The sequence below is a fragment of the Globicephala melas genome, chromosome 18 (assembly GCF_963455315.2).
Source record: "Globicephala melas chromosome 18, mGloMel1.2, whole genome shotgun sequence".
Lineage (NCBI taxonomy): Eukaryota > Metazoa > Chordata > Mammalia > Artiodactyla > Delphinidae > Globicephala > Globicephala melas.
Genome location: NC_083331.1, coordinates 4,711,953 through 4,733,158, shown reverse-complemented (window position 1 = coordinate 4,733,158; position 21,206 = coordinate 4,711,953). Strand labels below are relative to the sequence as shown.

At 44.2% G+C, this 21,206-nt stretch overlaps 1 pseudogene; it reads right to left on the bottom strand.

Moving 5' to 3' along the window:
- Positions 1–5,218: 5,218 nt before the first annotated feature.
- LOC115866564 (large ribosomal subunit protein uL24-like) lies at positions 5,219–5,692 on the bottom strand (annotated as a pseudogene).
- Positions 5,693–21,206: the final 15,514 nt, after the last annotated feature.

The window sequence follows — 21,206 nt, the reverse complement described above, 5'->3', positions numbered from 1 at the left end:
ACTAGGAAGCTGGTTCCACATACGTTTCCTGGAGACTCTTTCCCTTCGTTTGCCTTCCCCGGGGGTGAGTCCCAGCTTTGCTTCCTCCTCTTTCATGGTTGAAAGTGTATCAGCAAACGCCGTCGGTGGACATTAGCACTGTTCCCCGGATACCTCTTCCCCACCCAGGCACAGGACAGGGCGTGTCTGGATTTTTCTGGAGGGGTGGCGCCGTGTGGTTAGTTCTAGCAATGAGTGATAGTAGAAAGTCTGTGTTTCTTGTGGGCTGAGCATTTCACTGCTGGTGTGAGCCCTCAGAGACCTCCGTTTCCCTCTTAGCAGCACATATGGTGGAAGCTGCCCTGCAGCTTGGGTCCCTGAGTGGCTCCAGTGAGTACAGCTCCCTGTCAGTTTTCAATGGACGCATGGTAAGAACAAGAAATAAACTCTGGTTGGGGCTGTTTGTTGTCACAGCAAAACCTAGCCTATCCTGACTGATACAGTGCTCCTGATTACATCTATAGTTTTGTTTCTCCTTTCAGATCCAATCAAACCCAGAGCTTTAAGGTAATCGTGCCACAGATTAGACCCTCAAGGTTCTAGGATACAGGATCTGATCAACAGAGGGGGAAAAAATAGCACTTTATGCTGCTATATGATTTTAGAAAAGAGCTCATGAAAATTGACTTCCTGTCCAGAATGTTCTCGGCAGCTGGGCTGTCATTGTTGCTCCTTTTACAGAACATTAGGCAATTGTCATGAAAATTAACACCCAAAGGTTTCTGTTTACATTTTGTAACTGATTTTCGGTATCCTTATTAGGATTTTATACAAAAACTTTTGTATTCTGTGTATGTGATGTATTCCTTCATGGAGTTTTATTAAAATCCTTTTTTTTTTCTTCTAAAGGAATACATTCCTATTTAATAATGCAAGTCAATGGAAAAATAAGATGTGACACTCCAAAATTCACTTCCCAATTCACTTTTAAAGGCAGATATCAATTCCATATGAAGATATGCAGTTATAGTTTCCATATCCTCAGAAGTAATTAGATGCTACTACTGTTACTAACAGTGCTACAAGTACCCAGACTCCACACTATCTGCCATAGGCAAAGATCAGCAAGCCCAGTTACACCTCAGGTAGGGTATGTTGGATTCACAGGCAGAAGAGGGAGCTAGATTTCATGGGTCTCTGTTCTCCTGCCCCCTTCAGAGAAAGGCCTATTTTTCCTAAGAAACAGATGAAAGAAAAACAATCAGCATTCCTAGTCAGGCAGTTTAATTTCCCCAGCATTTTTTCTCTTCTATGATAAATATAAATAATTGTATCACGATATTTGGGGAGATATGTGTGGGAAAACACCCAACATACATCATATGCTAATCCTAACAGAGCAAACAGTTCCCGAGGCTTCTGCCTGGGCACTCCTCCCCTCTGCTCAGTGCTACGTTCACCCTGAGGGCTGTGGCCAAAGCCTACAGAGGAACTCAGCTGGGAAAATGTGGATGTGAGCATTAAGAGGTCATTCCAAACCCTCGTTTCAGGCAGGTTTTAAGTTGCATCTTTTCCTAAACACTTCATAAGAGTGCCCACAGAACGTTAACGTTTCTCCTTCCTCGCTTCTAGAAAACACTCTAAGGTAGTTAGGAGGGAGAGCCGATCGAGGAGCAAAACGCCTGTGTGGGTAACCTGCACATTCCCTGCCTCTAAAATACCACTGCCTTGTTTCACCCTGTGTCGTCTGCTTAACTCTCACCCTGTCTCTGCCGGACGAGGCCAAGCCAAGGGGGTGGAATGACAGCAAGATGCTTGTGATCTCTCCACACTGGTGGCTTGAAACTGGCTGGTGAGGGCTTGGTCCTGCACCAGAACGTCCAGTCCTATTACCAAGGCCCCTTAACTTATCACTCATGTTCCGGTACCAGGGGCTTCATCAAGCTCTGTTATGTCATTAAGTCTGGGGATGAACTGTGACTCATTGTTGAGGACGTGTGAGTGAGCATCTGGCTCCTTTAATAGCAGCCTAGTGGACTTTCCTTGTCAGTTATGACTGTTCTGAAACAGTACAGTCTTGAAATGAGCGATCCCCGTCTCAGCAGTGGCCCAGCATCCACACAGCGCCACTGACCCCTTTGGAACCCCCTGGACCACGTACCTTCCTAACATCACCTCCTAGGCAGAGCACAGGATGGTCTGCCTGGGAGTCCTCCTTCAGAGAGCACACACACATTGAGAAGGTGCTGGTGGCCATTTACAATAGCCAGGGCATGGAAGCAACCTAAGTGTCCATCGACAGATGAATGGATAAAGAAGATGTGGTACATATATACAATGGAACATTACTCAGCCATAAAAAGAAACGAAATTGCATTGTTTGTAGGGAGGTGGATGGACCTAGAGTCTGTCATACAGAGTGAAGTAAGTCAGAAAGAGAAAAACAAACACCGTATACTAACACATATATACAGAATCTAAAAAAAAAAAAAAAAAAAAGGTTCTGAAGAACCTAGGGGCAGGACAGGAATAAAAACGCATACGTAGAGAATGGATTTGAGGACACGGGGAGGGGGAAGGGTAAGCTGGGACGAAGTGAGAGAGTGGCATGGACATATATACACTACCAAATGTAAAACAGCTAGTGGGAAACAGTTGCATAGCACAAGGAGATCAGCTTGGTGCTTTGTGTCTACCTAGAGGGGTGGGATAGGGAGGGTGGGAGGGAGGGAGACGCAAGAGGGAGGGGATATGGGGATACACGTATACGTATAGCCGATTCAGTTTGTTATACAGCAGAAACTAACACACCGTTGTAAAGCAATTATACTCCAATAAAGATGTTAAAAATAATAATAATAATATAAAAAGAAGGTACTGCTGGTACACAACAGGGAGACAGCCCGGGAGGGGTGCCACCTGGGCAGCAGGCTGGTGTCCGGGCAGAGCCTGCGATGGGGACATCAAGGGGAAGGCAGGAGCCCAGGCTCACGAACAGGAGAGCCCCGCTCTGTAGACCGGACACTCCCTGAGGACAGGCACCAGGCATATGGTGCTCACAGCTAGTCCTCCACACGTAGCACGTGGTAGGTGCTCCAAAATGTCTGTGGAATGAATGAAGCAATCAGAGAAGGACCAGGAAACATCCGGCCCGCAAGATGAACAGGGACAACAGCAAATATTCTCACAAAGCAAATGCTACGATCCAGTACCACTGAAAATTTCCATCAAAGTTCCCCCCCGAGGGAAGGGTGGAGGCAATGCTTATCCTGGGGGGATCTGGAGTGTAGCCAAGGGGACAAGAAAGCACATTCAGCCATGTGCAACCAACAGTTATGCACACAGCTGTCACATGTTCGTCCTGAGGTCCTTCCCATGGACAACTGTTGGTCCAGCTCCTGCACTCCCTCCGTGAGACAGAAGCCTTTTATAACCCCTACCCCATGGGCGTCCTCTAAGCTCGTGTTGATCCTGAAGGATTGCCTCCTGTCCCTCCATGTTCTTCTTTCCTGGCGGAGATCTTCAGATTGTCTCTTTTCTCCAGAGATGTTGACTTTTGCCTCAGAGGCATGGCCCTTACCTCGGGCAGCAATGGGAGGGTCATCGTCAGCACAGCGAGTACCAGGGATGCCAAGGACGATGGAAGGGGTGGTGCAGGGGATGCAAGACGTGGGAATTAGGACAACAAGGGGGGATTTCTTAACAAGCTGTCACCTATCAAAATTGCCTGACAACGGTGTGAAATCTGCTCAGAAGGATGATAAAATGAGAACAGCCCCTCCTCTGTGCAGACTCCGTAAGCATGTGCCTGTGTGAAGGTAGGGGATGAACCAAATGATCTTGTTAGGCTTCTGAGACGCCATGATTCCGCAGCCCTGGCTTATACAGCACCTTTCACGATGTTGTTGTGGCCCAGTTTCAGACAAGTTGTTTCATCTTATTTTACAGCCGAGAAATCTAGGTCACAGCATGTTGGACCATTTGCCCAAAGTTAAACTGAAAGCAGCCTTTGTCAGCTGTCTGCTGTCCTCGGAGGAGAGTCCAAAATTGGTGAAGTTCTGGTTTCTGGCTTATAATTAGCTCCCAGAAAATGATGACAGATCACCCTGCTACACTGAGGCCCATCTTCTTTTCCCAGGGACCTGACACTAAGTCCCTGTACCAGCAGCACACAGCTCTGTCTCTCGTTCTCATGCTGCTGGAGCTCGGGGGCTGCAGGAAGAGCAAACTGTGGCTGAGAGGAGCCTGGACCTCCTGGCCCTGCTCCTGCCCCTGCTCCCCTAGAGCAGAGTCTCCCGTGGGGGGGTGCGAGGTGCCCCATCTGGCTGAAGCCCACAGGCTTAGCTGTTGGAGGTCACTGAACCTCTGCTTGCATCCCTGGATTCTGGTGGAGCTCAGAGGTCACACTGTGGATAACTACCCGCTGTGAGTGTCTCAGAGAACCAGAGAGATGGCTTAGGAGCTTCTGATGATTCCTCCTTATGTCTTGGCTACTCTTCTTCACTTCAAAGTATTTAAGGCCATCTGCTTGGCCCTGGACTTTCTGGGGTGACCCTTGGATTGGGAGGGACCTCAAGCCCAAAAGTAGTCAAGTCCATTCACTGCTCACTCTGGTCCCAATTCTGGGAATCCCTCCCCAACACACACACACACACACACACACATACCCCACCTCCACATTCTCAAATTTTTATAAGGTCTTTCCAAAACCAAAGCAAAGCCTTGACTTCTGAGAGCACTGGGATCCTCCAGTGTCTGCAGTGCCACTCTCTGGCCACTAGCGACAGAGGCCGCCATCATTGTTCGTGTCAAGGCTGGAGGAAGGAAGTCCATCTTTTTTTTTAACTTTTTTATTTATTTTTGGCTGCGTTGGGTCTTTGTTGCTGCGCACGGGCTTTCTCTAGTTGTGGCGAGTGGGGGCTACTATTCGCTGTGGTGCACAGGCTTCTCATTGCGGTGGCTTCTCTTGCTGCGGAGCAGGGGCTCTAGGCGCATGGGCTCAGCAGTTGTGGCTCATGGGCTCAGTAGTTGTGGCTCACGAGCTTAGTTGCTCCGTGGCATGTGGGATCTTCCTGGACCAGGGCTCGAACCCGTGTCCCCTGCCTTGGCAGGCGGATTCTTAACCACTGCGCCACCAGGGAAGCCTGAGGAAGTCCATCTTGAAGACATAGTTTGACCCATATATGGATCATTAAGAGCGTTATGTGAATTGTATTTTCTTTGGTTCCCACTTTTTTTTTCATTTTAAGTTTTTAATGAAAGTTGTATATAAGAATACTTTATTCCTGATCTTCCCAATTGTTTCTCCCTTATATCTGCCCTTTTCCTCTCCTACCTGGCGAGATCGGCTTTACCTTCGAGGATCTTTGTGTGGTCTTTGTCCAGCTTTAGTCTGGTGATGACCACCTTGCTGGGGTGAATGCCCACATGGACAGCCGTGCCATTAGCCTTCTCCCGCTGCACTCGTTCAGTGTAGGTGACATAGTTCTTCCTGTAAACCTGGACTACTTTGCCAATTTGCCGCCCTTTGTAGTGCCCTCATACAACTGGAACTTCATCATACTTTCAGATGGGCATGGATCAGACACGGTACTTCCGTTTCAGCTCTTTAGAAAGCGGGGAAGACATAATTTCCTGCGAATGTGGGAAGGCACATTGAAATGCCTTTTCCAGTTCTTGCTTCGGTCAGCGTCACAAAGGGAATGAACTTCATTTGGGCCCCCGGCGCTTCAGCGACGGCCACAAAAGGGCTGGTGCACATTTCTTACCATATTTACTACATTTCGTTAGGACACAGCAACACAGAGTGAAGAGCACGACCTGGGTTTGAATCCTGGCTCTGCCACTTGCAAGCCAGCTAACCTTGGACAAGTAGCTTAATTTCCCTGGAGCCTCATTTTCCTCATCTGTAAAATGGGAATAATTATATCCGTCTCCAAGGTTGTAGTGACGATAAGAGCCAGCACGTGTAGAGCACCTGGCTTTTGTCTGGCACGTGGTAGGTGCTTAGTGAAGGTGGTGTGGACACCAGCAGTCAGGGTGTTTGGTGGGTGTCCTGATCAGGCTCCACCTCTCCCCATGTGAGGCGCTGCATCGTTCTCAACTTCCTGTTGGATGGGGGTGGGGGTTCCCCAGCTTGTCCAGGGGCCAACACTCCTCTGAATATCTGATTCCTGAGCTCCCACTGCCTGGCACCATACTTTGTTCCCCTGAGAAAGGCCATTGTCATGTTCCCTCCCACGCGGCTGGAACCCAAGCCCTCTGCTGGGCCCCAGCCCTATGGATGCATCGGTCCTTGGCCCCAGAAGCCTCCGGAACTCCTGGCTCCATTAGGATTAGCGTATGATGTATGTTGGGTGTTTTCCCAGACATTTCTCCCAAAATATCGTGACACAATTATTTACTACAAGAGAAAAAATTCTAGGGAAATTAGACTGCCTGGCTAGGAATGCTGATTGTTTTTCTTTCCTCTCATCCGTTTCTTAGGCAAAATAATCCGTTTCTAAACCCCAAGCAGCTATGATTCTAAATAAGCACATCCAGCATACTGAGCCTGATAAATGACAGTATTAACTCTGACTAGCTAGGGCCAGGCAAAGTGCCAGGCTCAAGCAGAGAATTTCTCTCAGGACCTCTTGAATCGAGACATCTGCTGTTACCTCTAGGGTAACTCAGCACTTTTATCAGGCTCTAAACAATCAATCCCTTCCACGCCATGCTGGAGGCAGCTGGTAAAGTGTGGGCCAGGGCACAGTATGATTTTTATTTCGGATGGAATGAATGTCTAATTGAATGCTTGCACAATTGCATTCCAGCCTGGAAAATCTACCTGAGGGTTTCACCACCAGCTGAGAGTTCTCAGAAGCAGGTGACACTCTCCACAATAGCAGTGGCGATTTCATGAAACTGAAAGTGAAGCTGAAGGTGGCTCCTGATTTGATTGCCCCTCCAGCACCTCTTGCTCATAACGCCAGTGACGGAGGAGAGACAGCTGTTGCCTTCCACACCACCTGCAGCTTAGTCACCCCAAGTGATGTACACATGCATAACCAGCCTCATCTCGAAATAAGGGAGGGAATCAGAAATGTAGTGAGGGGGTGTCTGCTTGCCGCCGCACCCCTTCTGCTTCCTTTTTCTTTTAGTCTATTGAGCTATTGTTAATTCTTTTCCTCCCACACAAAAATGATCACACTCATGTTCCTTTCATGGTTTCCAGTAGAAACCATACTTATTTTCCAGAATATTTCTCCATTTTTTCTTTGCCCTAAAGCACGAGCATTAAGTCGGAAGTGGTTCCAGATTCATAAACAAAGGTTTGTGACTTTCATAAGACGACAATGACTAAGTTCTTCCCTAATCAGAATGAGATTCTGAGTCAGAGTTTTAATTTTGCTTGTTGAACTATTGGTGTTACTGCTCTAAGAGTTTTTACATCAATTAAAACAAAAGTAACCAGAAAAGGATGTCCATATGGGGAGAGGCTAAGTAAACAAGAGAATGATCCACACCGAACGGCCAAGAACACTAAATAGCTATTAAAAAGGGTAGCCATGGGGCTGCCCTGGTGGCGCAGCAGTTGAGAACTTGCCTGCTAATGCAGGGGACACGGGTTCGAGCCCTGGTCTGGGAAGGTCCCACATGCTGCGGAGCAACTGGGTCTGTGAGCCACAATTACTAAGCCTGCGTGTCTGGAGCCTGTGCTCTGCAACAAGAGAGGCCGCCATAGTGAGAGGCCCGCGCACCGCAATGAAGAGTGGCCCCCACTTGCCACAACTAGAGAAAGCCCTTGCACAGAAACGAAGACGCAACATAGCAAAAATAAATAATAAATTAATTAATAAACTCCTACCCCCAACATCTTCTTTAAAAAAAAAAAAAAAAGGACAGGAAAGGACCAAGGGATCACAACATGCGTAGGGGGCAGAAACTGGGGGCACCTAGGTGGACATCCTTTGGGTGGAGGAGATCCAGGCATCTTGATTGACGGCTCCACCAGACTGCATCTGTTAGGGGAAACGTAGCTCCTCCAAAGCAAATTGGCGATGCTGTCACCGGATTCAGGGTGATACCTAAACAGCAAAACAGCACATGACCACCATGCCCTCTTAAAAAAAAAAAAAACAGTGTAGCCATGAAAATTGTTAAATTTTAAAAAAAATCAAATTACGTAACCTGATCTCACTTTTGTAGGCATAGAAGTACATGTGCATGTGTAGGTGCTCAAAATGCACAGAAAGGCGCCTGGGGAATTGCACAGGGAGCACCTACTGCGGATGGCACACACCAGGGAGTGGGAGTGCAGTTAGGAGCAGGTATGTTTCCTGGATTACTTCTATGTCACCGGATCTATTACAAGAGGAGTGCATCACATCTGTAATATATATGTGTACACGTACATACATACATGCGTGAGTAAGTATGTAAGTACATGAAGGAGAACAGTAACTTCAAATTTAGTTCACTTCCATAATGTTCATATAGTGGTATTACCACTCTCGGAGGCTGGAAACTGTTCCTCCTCTTTAGCTGATGGACTTTGGGAGCCTCTGTCTCTCCTTTACTGCAATGACTCCCACTTTGAACGCAGATTAGTATCACTCAGGAGCCCAGGCCACATTCTGGGCCAGTTAAGTCAGGATCTCTTCGAGTGAGACCAGCTCCAGCATTTTACAAGGCTCCCGGGGCAATTTCAGTGTGAGACCAAAGTTGAGAACCACTGCCTTCCTCTGTAAACCCCTCAAGGGTAGGGTCTGTGTCTGGTTTTGTCCTCAAAGCACCTAAGTTAGTGACTGACGTTGATATAATGAAGAGATCTGGACCCTCCAATATTCTCAGAGGGAGAAAAAAATCATAACAACCAGGAACTGACTAACATGTTAGAACCGTCTAAAGCACACAGATTCACAGTAACCAACAGAGAGCATCACACTTCCACGGATGCCCTCAGGGTCAGCTGACCGCTTGGATATGCATCTTTTTGTGTATACACACACGCGTGTACGTGCACGTGCGCACACACACACACACCCCCTGTGCTGGGTTTCTAGCCCGTCCCTGAATTTGGTACGCTTCTTTGGCCGGGTCATAGCCCAGGAGGGGAAAGTGAAAGCCCTCAACCAGCTGTGCCCTTCGTTGATGTCAGCAAGAAGACGACTGTAAAATGAATCTCTAAATCTCCGTTGAGCAGAAGGCCACCTTGGAAGGACCCTCGTCCTCCTCATGACTGCGTCCCATTTTTCCTGAGACATTTCCTAATCGTGCCTGGCTTTTCCTTGGAACTCATTAACACATACTCATGAAAAGAGAACTCTGAAAATTTGAAGTTCTTCTGAAATATCTGGGTTTTGTCTTGCATGTGGTGCCAAAGGCCTCTCCTCCCCCAGCACAGCTGGTGTTGCTGGCTTTGGCGGCCGCATCTAAAACCCTGTAGCTTTAGATGTTATCGATCCTTGGCCCACTAGGCCTGTTAAAAGGAGTCAACATGAGGGCAGAGGGTCCATTTTTATTGGGTAGCACACCTGGAATTATCCATGCTTGATACAGTGCTCTGAGCAGCCATGTGGTTACATTAATTGTCTAGCTGTCAGTCTCCTGACGACAAGATTTCAGGGGCAGAATGTCTGGTGTATGAGTGGATTATAATTCCATTGTAAATTTCCCTGCTAATATATTCATGAGGCACTTTTTAAAATAATTTATATAGCACTCTGAAGTTACCTTGTGTCTTTATTTAATTGGTACTCGATGCTTGTAATATTGCTCCATTTTCAAATCTTCTTAGGGTTCTATTGCTTTTTTTTTTTAACAGTTATTTATTTATTTGGCTGCGCCGGGTCTTAGTCGTCACATGCGGGATCTTTAGTTGCAGCATCTTTAGTTGCGGCATGCGGAATCCTTAGTTGTGGCATGTGGGATGCAGTTCCCCAACCAGGGATCGAACCCGGGCCCCTGCATTGAGAGCTCGGAGTCTTAGCCACTGGACCACCAGGGAAATCCCTTAGGGTGCTATTGCTTTTTTAAAAAATCCCATCAGGTCACAGTATCACAACAGATTTTGTGAAATCATATCACTTGCTGAACCTCTAAAATGTATGAGCTTATGTATTTTAAACTCAAGAAACTCCCCAATTATTTGGAACAGTATCTGCCTTTTACATCATTTAGGAGCACGTATATTTTTATGAGCTTACAATTCCAAACATAGGAAAAACAGTGGTCTTAAATCTCAGTATTCTGGAGGAAAACTACATTAAATCAGCCACGTGGAGTATTTCCTCTGTAACCGCGCAAAAGTTGCAAACTTTTCCTCAAGACGGAAACTAAACTTGAGAGAAAACCATGGCTCCCTTTGGCACATCTCCTCTTAGGGCAGCATCTTCTGAGCCACCTCCACCAGCTGGCGTCCCCTCACCCGGCCACACAAGTGTGTTTGTTCATATCAACTCCTGCACATGATCTGCATCATTTAATACATATATTTCCCGCTTTTTTCATTCATTTGATACTCTATTCATGGTTGGAGTGGCTTCTTGCATAGTAACTGCTTATGGAAACTTGTGCTAAAACACAGGTCTTCCCTTTTCCTCCTGGTTCTCTCAGAGGCTCTGCCTTTCTAGAAGCCACTGTCCATCAGCATCCAGCCCACCCCTCCCTTCCCCCACTGCACTGGTTTCCCTTTCTGGCTTTAGAAATCCTGGGAGAGGCTGGATGGGAATCAGCATCAGTGCCCCAGGAGAAATCCCCACACCCAAGGACGGGTCAGGACCGGCAGCAACACACATGTGGTGGCCCCCTTCTCTTCTTAGAATAAAGACATCACTCAATAAGCACCAGATAAGTAAAGGAAGGAAGAGTAAGCCAACAGTTAATCATGACTTTGCCTTTGTGGCCACAATTTTGCGTGTCTGATCAGCCCCACTTCTCTGTTGGTTCTGAAGCTAAGGCAGCTCCTCTTTTGTGTCCCTACTTCTCCTTCAAGGGAAACGAAAGGATCCAAGATGGCCATTTGCTCACCTGGGCCAGACATTTCGCGTACGGCACCTGCGTTCATGCTCAGCACTGCTCTACCTCCAGAGGGAAGCGGTAAGGCTGAGAGAGGCCAAATGCTTTCCTAAAGCCATCCAGCAAGCACGTGGCAGAGCCAGGATTCAGCCCAGATGCATCTGATTCCAAAGTCCACATCCCTCCCCTCTATCAGCTCAAGTCACTAAAGGGGGAAATGCAGTGAGTGTGCCAGCCTTAAACCTGCATGTTAAATGAAGGTTTAACTGACAGGCAGCCTAGTAAGAGTTACCAGTACAATTCACAATGCTCTGCATTAAACCAGCTTTAATGCTTGTATTACACAGGCAAAAATAAAATTAAATCAGAGCTTTAGTTGTTCAGTATTTTACTTTCAATTATGGTTTGTTTGTTTTCTTTCCTTTTTCAATGCTCAAATTTTCCCTAATTGTAACTAAGGGTAACGGAATCAGCATTTACTGTGCCTTTTTAGGAGCTGAAGTTCCTCCCCAGTTGATGAAAGAAAGTTCTTCTTTACCAAAGAATACCAGGTAACAAAAGTAGAAGAAATGATAGAATTAGGAAATCATCATTTTGCAACTCCCTATGAAATAACTCATTCAGGCAAGAACCATCAATGACTGCTACAACCACTGGGTAAAGTTGTGGGGAGATGGAAGAATCTTCGGTCATGACCAAAGTACCACCCCCATACCTGACTTGCCAATTTTTACTTTTACCAAGAAAAGCCCTTGTGCTCAACAGCTCAACCAAGGGAGCAAACTTGGCATCCCTAACAATGGTACACCTGGCATTGAGCCTCCTGATATGATGCAACAGGAAGTACTCCATATCACCTATGGAGTATTTTCTCCGCCTACAGAGTGCTTAACCTGCACTTAACGAAGTCTTTAGTCCTAATTTCAATGCACAGAAAATTCAATAGCTAGGGCATCAAGGTAATGACATGACAAGGAGGCAATTAGGCACGTGGGACGTTCTACAAGACAAACAGCCTCGTCTCTTCAGAAAATCCATATGATAGTGGAAAGCAGATCAATGGCTGCCTGGGACCAGGGGCAGAAGGGGAATGACTGCAGCGGGGCACAAAGGAGTTTTTCAGGATGATAGAAATCTGTATCTTCATTGGGGTGCTGGTAACATTGATGCATCTGTCAAAATGTATGAACGTACAGTTGAAATGACTGCAATTTACTAAATTTAAATTATACCTCAATACAGTTGATTTTAAAAACAAAAGCAAAATATCAGTGTCACACAAAAAAGTGAGACAACTGGTCCATATTTAAATAGACTAAAGAGCCATTTTAACCAGATACAATAAGAGAAACTTGGCAAATCTGGGCTTGAAAAAAAAAAAAAGAAAAACCAAGGAAGACACTTTGGGAATAACTAGGGGAATTTAAACGTGGACTGGCTACTACATCATACCGAAGACTTTTGAAAATTTCTTATGGCTGTGTAGGACAATAGTCTCATGATTAGAAGATGACTGTTGAAATGCATAGAAGTGACCTGCCTGTAACTTAATACTCAAAGATATATGTGAATATGTAGAATGATAAATCAAATATAGCAAAAAGTTATCAATAGTTGAATTTGGTCGTGGAAGTTCACTGATAGTCACTGTACTAGTCTTTCAACAATTCTGGACTTTTGACATTTTTAATTATGAAAATGTGCGGAATGGTAAATGCCATTTGAGTGGTGATGGCCCCTGTGGTTTGCAGTCAGTCTTCAGAAATTTTGGCTGCTTGGTGAGATGTTTTTCATATCAAGAAGTCACCCCCTTTCCATTGCTTCTCCTGAAGGCTCCCCAGGAAGACTTTTATGGAGGATTCTGTGACCTGGAAAGACTTGGGTCTCCTCCTACTGGGTCACATTATTGTTGGGAAAATATGGGTGAATGGTTATGTTATTATTTAAATAAATATTTCAATAAGACTAAAAAGAAAAGATAAACTCACTCCTGGAGTTTCTTCATGAGAGAGGAGAGGATAGAAGAACATAGGTTAAGGAGCTTTTAGTACTTATTTAAAGCTGAATGGGAATATATGTAATATGTACCTGAAGGTGTGAGTTCTTCTAAAACTTCAACTGAACTATGTGATCACTAGGTTTCTACCTGTTTACGATGGTGATGTCTATGATGTTACTTGGCCAAGGAAAGTGATCACTATCTAAATTCTCCTCCTCCCAGAAAGTCTAGCTCAAATTGTTTCTCCTGCACAGTCTTTCTAAGCTAACGCAACCTACGCCGATCGCCCCCTCTCCCAGATTTCCACCTGCTCTTGTCCTCTGTCTCATCCTGTGAATCCTTAGTCACCCACTAGATTATCTAAATAGCTTGTTGCACGTTTGCATCCTCTTCCCCCAAAGCCAGGACTGGGTTTGAATGGGATGCCCAGCCCTGATTCTCCCATCATATCTGTTCCCACCTCACATATCCATCCATACTGTGAGTGCTTTGAGGGCAGAGGCCATGGCTAAGCACCTTAGTATTTCCAGTGCCCTGCAGAGGGCCTGGTCCATAAATATTTGACAAGTGAGCAATCACTTTCTTCCCATCCCTACTATGGTCCAGCGCACAAGGCAAGGCATGGAAGAGTTTCCCCTTTAAAGTTTCCTTGTTGAATGGATCAAGTTACCTGGAATCAGGAGATTTGAGTGACAAAATCTCTCTCTCTGTCTCTGCCTCTTCTCATTTTCTCTTCACCCTTGGAACTCAGTCATCATATTGGCAAGAATCTCAGGCCACACAGAGAGGCCACAAGTACAGTCTCCAGCAGGTGGCCGTAGCCGAAACGCCAGTCAACAGCCAGCATCAACCAGCAGACATGTGTATAAGTGAGCCTTGAGTCGAGCCAGCCTTTGTCTTTCAGCTGAGACCCCACACATGCCCACTATTCCCTGTCCAATCCCTGACCCACAGAACCTGCGAGCACAATAAACAGTTGTTTGATGGCATCACTTGCGGGGGAAATAGGACGCACAGCCGCACTAAGTGGGACATTTTCTTTGCTTCTCATCCTTCTCTACTTCATCTAAAAACAGGAGTACCTCAGGTAGGATTGCCAAATAAGTTACAGGATGTCCAATAAAATCTGAACTTCAGATAAACAGCAAATGATTTTTTAAATTATAAGTATGTCCCCAATTTTTCATGGAACATACCCTAAAAGAAAGTCTTTATTGTTTATCTGAAATTCAAATATAACTGGGCATCTTCTATTTTATTTGCTCAATCTAGTAGCCCTAACCTCAGGTCTCCGCCCCAGGTCCTCCTCTATCTACACTATCTACACTACACTCTACCTCCTCTATCTACACATCCAGTCCAGCCCACACCCTGACAACTCTCAAATTCATATCTGCAATTCACAACTCTGCACTAAGCTCACACTGAGACATCCAGCTGCCCACTTGAAATTCCGCTTTCATAAGCTCATAGTCATCTCAACCTAAACAGAATTGTTGATTGCAACCTCTACCCGCCCACCCAGTCTTCAGCCACTCTGTCTTCGCTTCAGTGAGAGACACCGATATCAACCCAGGTGTTCAAGCCCTGAGCTGAGAGTCAGCCTTGACTCCTCCCTGTCGTGGACTGTGTACCCAATCAATCAACATATTTCCAACCTGTCTGTGTCTCCATCTGTCCACTACATCCCCTCTGGGTCAAGCCCCTCTGGATCCCCTCTGGATCAAGCCCCTCTGGATCCCCTCTGGATCAAGCCATACTCTTCTCTCTCTTGAATAACTTTCCTGGCTACTAAGTGACCTTCCTGCTTCCCTCTTGCTTCTCTGTAACTCTCCAGAATGCAATCTGTACACAGTAGCCAGAAAGATCTTTTAAAGACAGATCATGTAACTCGCCTACTAGCAGCTCTCCAATTGACCCTCACTGCACTAAAAATAAAATGCAAATATCCTGCAAGACGCTTCCTGATGTAGTTTGTACACCATTCTTTCAGCAGTTCACTGACCTTTCTGCTCCTCAAACATGCTAAGCTTCTTCCTCCCTTAAGACCCTTGGAATGTTCTGCCTAAAGGTCTGCATGTGGCCGCTCACCCTTGTTATTTGTACCTCAGATCTCACATCACTTCCGCATTAGGCCTCCTCCCCCGCCTCCGCTGACGCACTCCCCTCTGGTGGCCGTCAGCCTGGGTTATTTCCACCCCATGCAACCCCTCCAATGCCCCCTTTCTGTTTTGCCTGAACATCCTTTACTGTCTTTTCACTTTCAACCTTTCTTCTTTGAAAATAGCACAGAGCCAGATTCTATTAATTTCTTATTAGTATTAATTTGTTAATCTGCTCATTAGCATATAATTTAATATATGGTTTAACCGCCCACATTTATTGCAATAGCTCTTTACAGGGAGTTATTTCTACCACATAAATCTTAGTTTTCTATTTATCATGCATTTTTCATGCTTCTTTTTGCTCATTTCCTACCTGCTGTATATTTTTTTATTCTCTTAGTTTCTTCTTTTAGTTTGAAAATTATACACTTTATTATCTTAGAGGTTACCATTAAAACTCTAAACTGTGTGTACTCAACAAAAACCTGGAGTTAACATATTACTCTTCCCAGAGAACAAAGCAAGACTCTCATAATCCTTGCATGCTATACACCACCAGTCATGCTATTAACGTGTTTTTTTTTTAATTTTTATTTATTTATTTATTTTTGGCTGCATTGGGGTCTTCGTTGCTGCGCGTGGGCTTTCTCTAGTTGTGGTGAGCGGGGGCTCCTCTTTGTTGCGGTGCGCGGGCTCTAGGAGTGCGGGCTTCAGTAGTTGTGGCACGCAGGCTCCATAGTTGTGGTTCGTGGGCTCTAGAACACAGGCTCAGTAGTTGTGGCACATGGGCTTAGTTGCTTCGCGGCATGTGAGATCTTCCTGGACCAGGGCTCAAACCCGTGTCCCCTGCATTGGCAGGCGGATTCGTAACCGCTGGGCCACCAGGGAAGCCCATGATGTGTATTATTTAATTCCACCTTATTAAAACTCCTTGAATTTGCTTTCTTGTGTTTTACAGCTAGCGCTACTTTGGATTTTCCAACATGCTGACTAGTTTCTTTGCCTGTCTTCACTTTTGGTCTCCAACTCATTCCTTCCGGTCCTGTTTTCTTCTGCTGAAAAATATCCTTCAGTCGCTCTTCCACTGAGGTTTTGTGAGAGGTAAGCTCTCGTGGTCTCTATGACTAAAATGTTTTTATTGCACCTTGGATCTTGGGTATAATTTGTGCGTAAGGAATTCTTTTCCCTCAGCAGTTTGGAGGTGTCATTCAGGTTGCTGCTGTCATCCGTTACTGCTAAGTCCGCTGTCGAAGTATCAATGCTCTTTAGGCACATGACTTTCTACTGGTTCTGAAGATTTTCTCTAGGCTGCTGCTGTTCTGTCGTTCTGTTCTGCTGTGTCTGTGTGAGGACATATTTGTACCTATTCTGTTTAAGACTTGGTGTGCCCCTTCAATCTAAATGCTCACCTTTTGTTTTTCTTTTTATTACTGTGACTCTATCCTACATTCAAAGGAGTGCATGGACTGTACACGTACAGATGTAAGCGCAGTAAAATAAACACCTGTGGATCCACCAACAAACTTAGGAGACAGAGTTTCACCAATGTCTCAGAAGCCCTCGTGTGCCCTCCCCTGACCACACTCCCTTCCTCCCTCCAAGAGGTGCCCGTACACCTAACTTTTATATCAATAATTCCCTTGTTTTTCTTGAAGGGTCTACCACAATTGTATGAGTTTCTACCCAACATGTTGTTTAATTTTGCCTATTATTCTACTCTATATTACTAGAATCATATATTCTCTGTACTTCTGTGACTTACTGTTTTGTTTTTTTTTTACATCTTTATTAGAGTATAATTGCTTTACAATGGTGTGTTAGTTTCTGCTTTATAACAAAGTGAATCAGTTATACATATACATATGTTACCATATCTCTTCCCTCTTGCGTCTCCCTCCCTCCCACCCTCCCTATCCCACCCCTCTAGGTGGTCACAAAGCACCGAGCTGATCTCCCTGTGCTATGCGGCTGCTTCCCACTAGCTATCTACCTTACGTTTGGTAGTGTATATATGTCCATGCCACTCTCGCTTTGTCACAGCTTACCCTTCCCCCTCCCCATATCCTCAAGTCCGTTCTCTAGTAGGTCTGTGTCTTTAATCCTGTCTTACCCCTAGGTTCTTCATGACATTTTTTTTTCTTAAATTCCATATATATGTGTTAGCATAAGGTATTTGATTTTCTCTTTCTGACTTACTTCACTCTGTATGACAGACTCTAGGTCCATCCACCTCCTTACAAATAGCTCAATTTCGTTTCTTTTTATGGCTGAGTAATATTCCATTGTATACATGTGCCACATCTTCTTTATCCATTCATCTGATGATGGACACTTAGGTTGTTTCCACCTCCGGGCTACTGTAAATAGAGCTGCAATGAACATTTTGGTACATGACTCTTTTTGAATTATGGTTTTCTCAGGGTATATGCCCAGTAGTGGAATTGCTGGGTCATATGGTAGTTCTATTTGTAGTTTTTTAAGGAACCTCCATACTGTTCTCCATAGTGGCTGTACCAATTCACATTCCCACCAGCAGTGCAAGAGTGTTCCCTTTTCTCCACACCCTCTCCAGCATTTATTGTTTCTAGGTTTTTTGATGATGGCCATTCTGACCGGTGTGAGATGATATCTCATTGTAGTTTTGATTTGCATTTCTCTAATGATTAATGATGTTGAGCATTCTTTCATGTGTTTGTTGGAAATCTGTGTATCTTCTTTGGAGAAATGTCTATTTAGGTCTTCTGCCCATTTTTGGATTGGGTTGTTTGTTTTTATCTTATTGAGCTGCTTGTAAATTTTGGAGATTAATCCTTTGTCAGTTACTTCATTTGCAAATATTTTCTCCCATTCTGAGGGCTGTCTTTTGGTCTTGTTTATGGTTTCCTTTGCTGTGCAAAAGCTTTGAAGTTTCATTAGGTCTCATTTGTTTATTTGTGGTTTTATTTCCATTTCTCTAGGAGGTGGGTCAAAAAGGATCTTGCTATGATTTATGTCATAGAGTGTTCTGCCTATGTTTTCCTCTAAGAGTTTGATAGTTTCTGGCCTTACATTTAGGTCTTTAATCCATTATGAGCTTATTTTTGTGTATGGTGTTAGGGAGTGACCTAATCTCATTCTTTTACATGTACCTGTCCAGTTTTCCCAGCACCACTTATTGAAGAGGCTGTCCTTTCTCCACTGTACATTCCTGCCTCCTTTATCAAAGATAAGGTGACCATATGTGTGTGGGTTTATCTCTGGGCTGTGACTTACTGTTGTCATTCAGCATTATGCTTTTGAGATACATTCTTATTAATACATGCAGCTGTAGTTCACTTATTTTAAATTACTGTAGAGTATTCCATTATATAAATATACCAGGAAATAAATATTTATGGAGTGAACGGATATGTGAGTAAATAAATTTACCATTACACACAGCCCCATTCTGATGACTGAATTTTGTTCTGAACATCAATTTTTGAAGGAGGCAAAGATTTCTTAAACAAAACACAAAAACTTTGATAATAAAGGAGCTGGAAAGTAGTAAAATGAAGACACCTATTCATCAAAAGACATTATTAGCAGAGTAAAAACAGAACCTGCATATTGGAAGAAGCATTTGCAATACATGCTCAACAAAGGACTCACATTTTGAATAGGAAAGAAAAACAAAAAGACTCCTTCAAATTGATAAGAAAAAGAATATTCAGTAGAAATAATGAACAAAAGACTTGAACAAACTTGACAAAAGGGGGTATCCAAATGGCCAATAAACATCTGAAAAGTACTCAACTTCATTAGTCACCAGGGAAATGCAAACTAAAATGATAATGTGATGCCATAATACACCTAACAAAACAGCTAAAACAGCTAAAATGAAAAACACTAAATACTGCAAGGATATAGTGCAACTCAGCCTCCCACATACTTCTGGTGGGGCTGTAAATTTGCAAAACCATTTTGGAAAACTGAACATAAACTGAATGAAACCTTAAAATATGTTTACTCTACAATCCAGCAATTCTACTACTAGGTAGAGACTCAGCAAAAATGTAAACTTATTACTTTCAATGCAATCTTAATCTAAGTGCCAGAAGGTTATTTTGTGGATATCAACAAACCAATTCTAAAGTGTATATGGAGAGGCAAAAGACCTAGAATAGCCGACACGATGTTCAAGGAGAACAGCAAAATTGGAGGATTGACACTATCCAGCTTTAAGACTTACTATAAAGCTACAGTAATCAAAATACTGTGCTATTGGTGAAAGAATAGACAAATAGATCAATGGAACAAAATGGAGAGCCCAGAGACCCACACAACTATAGTCAACTGACCTTTGAAAAAGGAGCAAAGGCAATTCAACGGAGAAAAGATAGTCTTTTCAACAAATGGTGCTGGAACAACTGGACATCCACATGTAAAACAAACAAACAAACAAAGAATCTAAACCCAGACCTTATACCCTTCACAGAAATTATCTCAAAATGGATCATATACCTAAATGTAAAATGCAAAACTATGAAACTCCTAGAAGATAGCAAAGGAGAGAATCTAGATGACCTTGGGTCTGGCAGTGACTTACAATAGATACAACACCAAAGGCATAATCCATGAAAGAAAAGAATTGGTAAATTGAACTTCATTAAAATTTAAAACTTCTGCTCTATGAAAGATGAGAGGATAAGCCATAAACTTGAAGGAAATAATTGCAAAACACATGTCTAATAAAGAACTGATATCCAATGTATGCAAAGAACTCTTAAAACTAAATGATAAGAAAACAAAAAACCTGAATTTAAATTGAGCAAAAGGGAATTCCCTGGAGGTCCAGTGATTAGCACTTGGCACTTCTGCTGCCAGGGGCCCGGGTTTGATCCCTGGTGGGGGAACTATCCCACAAGCCACACGGCTGGACAAAAAAAAAATTGAGCAGAAGATCTGCACGGACACCTCACCAAAGAAGATATATAGATGGCAAATAAACATACGAAAATACGATCAACATCACAGTCATTAGGGACTTGCAAATTAAATAACAATGAAATATCACTGCATACTATTAGAATGCCTGAAACCTAAACCACTGGCAACACCAAATGCTGGCGAGGATGTGGAGCAACAGGAACTCTCACTCATTGCCGATGAGAATGCAAAATGCTAACAGCAACTTTGGAAGACAGTTTGGTGTTTTCCTATAAAACTAAACATACTCTACTACAAGGACCAGCGATTTCACCCTTTGGTATTTACTCGAAGGAGTTGAAAACTATGTCCACACAAAAACCTGCACACAGATGCTTATAGCAGCTTTATTCATAATTGCCAAAACTTGGAAGCAACCAAGATGCCCCTCAGTAGGTGAATGAATAAACTGTGGTCCATCATGACATTTATTCAGCAATAAAAAGAAATGAGCTATCAGCCATGAAAAGATATGGAGGAACCTTAAATGCATATTGTTAAGTAAAAGAAGCTAATCCAAAAGGCTACATACTGTATGAGTCCAACTATGTGACACTCTGCAAAAGGCAAAACTCTAGAAACAGTGTTCCCAGGGGTTAGGAGGGAGTGACGGACAAACAAGCAGAGCATGGAGACTTTTTTTTTTTTTTGCGGTACACGGGCCTCTCACCGCTGTGGCCTCTCCCGTTGTGGAGCACAGGCTCCAGACGCGCAGGCTCAGCGGCCATGGCTCACGGGCCCAGCCGCTCCGCGGCATGTGGGATCTTCCCGGACCGGGGCACGAACCCGCATCCCCTGCATCGGCAGGCAGACTCTCAACCACCGCGCCACCAGGGAAGCCCCCATGGAGACTTTTAAAGCAGTGAAACTATTCCGTGTGATACTATAACGATGGATATGTGTCATTATACTTTTTAAAATACCCACAGAATGTACAACACCAAGAGTGAACCCTAATGTAATGAGCTTTGGTTGATAACGGGGCCATGTAACATCATCATCATCATAACAAATGTACCACTCAGTGCAAGATGGGATCCTGGGCAGGCTCTGTGGGCTGGAGGTGGAGGCAGGAAGCACATGGGAACTCTCTGTACTTTCTGCTCAACTTTGCTGTGAACCTGTAACTGCTCTAAAAATAAACGTTATAGTAGATGAGCCTGTAAAAACTGTCC